The sequence below is a fragment of the Myotis davidii genome, unplaced genomic scaffold (genome assembly GCF_000327345.1).
Source record: "Myotis davidii unplaced genomic scaffold, ASM32734v1 scaffold149, whole genome shotgun sequence".
Lineage (NCBI taxonomy): Eukaryota > Metazoa > Chordata > Mammalia > Chiroptera > Vespertilionidae > Myotis > Myotis davidii.
The window spans coordinates 99,821-102,920 of NW_006352194.1; the positions used below are offsets into that span (position 1 = coordinate 99,821).

The window sequence follows — 3,100 nt, forward strand, 5'->3', positions numbered from 1 at the left end:
ATATATATGTTTATTAAAAAAAAATTAGCTTGCTCTGATTGGGAAATATTTTCATTATTTTCTCCAATATTTAAATTTCAGTAAATCACAAGGTGCTGGTGGTGGTACGATGTGTAACTGCAATAGGTGTGAGATAATGGAAAGAGCACTGGGCTTGAAGTATGGTTTACTCTCTTTCCTACCTATTGCACTCTGTGACCTTGGGCAAGTCACAGAACATTGTAGAGGCTGCAGATTTAACATTAGTCAGCCATAACATGAGAGAACAACCACCTCACAGAATTATAGTGAAAATGAAATCACATAATGTATATGAGGCCCTACCCAGGTAGCTCAATTGGTTAGTGTGTCCTCCCCATAAACCAAGGTTACTACTGGTTCTATCCTCGTCAGAGCACATGCAAGAATCAACCAATGAATGCATAAGTGGAACAATAAATCAATGTTTCTCTCTCTTCTCTCCCCCTTCCTCTTTCTCTCGAAAATCAATCAATAAGATAGTAACAGCTGTTCCTTAGTTTTTTAACTACTAGAACAATTCTGTGGATGCTTCTTCAAAGTACAGCCAGGAAAACACAACCAATCCCCACTCATTGCTAGATTAAAAATTGAAGAACAACTGTATTAAAGACCTCTATCCCTGCCCTAGCCGGTTTGCTCAGTGGGTAGCGCGTGGGCCTGCAGACCATAGAGTCCTTCTTCCATTCCAGTCAAGGGGACGTATCTCAGTTACAGGCTCCTCTCACCCCACCCTCCCCGCATCCCGGTGTGCGCAGGAGGCAACCAATTGATGTGTTTCTCTCACATCCATGCTGCTTCTCTCTGTCTTTCCCTCTCTCTTCCACGCTCCCTAAAAATCAATGGGAAAGTATCCTCCGGTGAGGATTAACAACAACAAAACACCTCTATCCCTATACAATATTACTAACACAATCTGAGAATCTCAGAATAAATCACTTCCAGTATGAGCTTCCATCATGAGATATGTAAATAATAAAGGACAAAGGGCTTTGTCTGCCTACATGGCTAACGTGGGAATTTAACCTACATAACTTCCATAACCTTCCCTGATTCCTGTAAAGCAGTCCTGGTTGTCCTCATTTCAGCGACTTGAAATACTGAATCTTTTCCAACAGGAACACCTGCGTTATAAAGCGTTATCTTAAGCTAAATTCCGGCAATTCAGTCTTCCAACCGGACATACATAGTTACCATTACCTCACAAAGTTGGGTCAAATCCACAAGATTCACGCGTTGCAGTAAGGACTGTAGTACTTACTACCGCTTCTCTAGCAAACTGGCTTCATTCTTTTTATTTGGTGAAATAGTCCTTTTTTTTTTTTTTTGCTTTCTAGAAGCCACTAAGTTTGTTTTCTCTATAAAGCAGGCCCTTCTATTAATGGACGTTTTCGTTCGTCATTTTAAGCAGAATAAATAGGAGATGTTGGGGCTGAGGTCCTGCGGTCTGGTTCCGCACGCGATGAATGAAAGGCTGGTCGCCGCTTAAACCACTTTCTCTCCGAGTTTCGAGAGGCGCTGCCACTGCGCCCACCCGCACCGGCGCTTCGGTTCCCCGATCTCAGCGGCGCCCCACACAGACATCGCTGCACATCCTAACCTTTCCCCGTTTCCCCGGGAGTGGGCTCATCTCTTTCCCAGAGGACAAGTCCCCGACCGAAAACGTGCCGGAGACCCGCGCCCTGGGTCGCCCGGGGCTGACGGTTAAGACCGAGACAATCACCCCGAGATTTTCCACCGAAACTCCGTCCGCCTCCGCCCGGTTCCCGAGCTTCCGCTCTGCGCAGCCGGGATGCAGAGGTCCGAAGCCGGGCGGTTTTGAAAAATGGACTTTGACCCGATCCGGTTACCGTAACCGGATCCCCAGGGGCCGGTCCCCGTCAGGGACTGGTCCCGGGGGCTCCCCCGAGGAGGCAACTCCAGGCACAGGCACAAAGGGACGCAAAGCAGCCCAGACAAAGGGCTCCGCCAAGGCGCCTGGGGCGGAGGGAGAGCCCGCGCGGGGCGCTCAGCAGGCGGAGCAGTCCCGCCGGACCGTTGTGGGAGGGAGGGCGCAGGAGGAGGCGGCGGCCCCAGCCCGTCCCGTCCGCCGCCCGCGGCGACCGCGGCCCGAGCCCTGTCCCTCCCCCGGACCGCGACCCCCTGGCGGAACCAAGAAGGCGACCCGAGCCTAAGGAGCGGCCGCAGCCGGACCCCGGGCACTTCCCGCTCACTTTTCCTTGCTCGTTGAACTCACCGGGGTCGCCCCGCCGCCTCCTCAGCCTCCACAGTAGTTTCCCCCGGAAATCCTACTTGGCCCACCGGCCGCCAGCGGCTGCCAGAGCCTGCGGCCCCCGGGAGGGGGGAGAGAGGGAGCAGGCCGGACAGTGAGGGGGTAGGGAGTGTCGCCGCGGGGGCTCACGGAACTTGTAGTCTCCAGCCCCCCGGCCAGCTCTGTTGGGGCCGACAAAATGGCGGAAACGTCTCGCTGTTTGCTCTCCGGGCGGTCGCCCCACGCGGCCTCTCTGGGCATGCGCCGCCCACTGGAGCCCCGCGTGGAAAAGAATTTGGGCACTTTTCCTGGTATTGAGGGGGACAAAGGTCTATGGACTTGGAAGAACAGAGTTCAGTATACTGAGCTCCAGGCAGTGCCTAAGGTGGCAGCTGATGTAAGTGTTCTGTTTGAGAAAACTGTGCGGCCCAATTTCAAGTATAATCTCCCCAAAAGAAAAGACAAAAACTATTCACGGCCGATTTGAAGTGCAAAAAATTTAGACGCAAGTTTCCTCAGGTTTGTGCATAAGGAAGAAGCTCATTCTTAATGCCTTCAGCCCGTTAAATCCAGTTATTCCCGCATCGCAAATATCTCAGTTCCTTCCCATTGTCTCCGTTACCATCACTTGGCGGAAGCCACCAACATCGCTCTCCAGAACTCACTAGTTTCAGGCTCCAGGAGAAAGCAAGGCAGGGAAACCTCGCAGGGACGGCGAGCCTTTTGAGCTCAGCGTGTCAGCATTTTCAAAAACCCTAACTTAACTCTGGTGCCGTGTCACATATAGACATTTTTTGATATTTGCAACCATAGTAAAACAAAGATTTATAT

General features: G+C 51.5%; 1 protein-coding gene across 1 annotated transcript in view; it reads right to left on the reverse strand.

Annotated features, from left to right (window-relative positions):
• The window catches only part of PHACTR4 (phosphatase and actin regulator 4), a 75,125-nt gene extending 72,615 nt beyond the window's left edge, over positions 1-2,510 (reverse strand). The window contains exon 1 of the mRNA XM_006777629.2: positions 2,255-2,510. The gene's annotated coding sequence lies outside the window, so the exon portion shown is untranslated. The remainder of the gene's footprint in view (positions 1-2,254) is intronic.
• Positions 2,511-3,100: the final 590 nt, after the last annotated feature.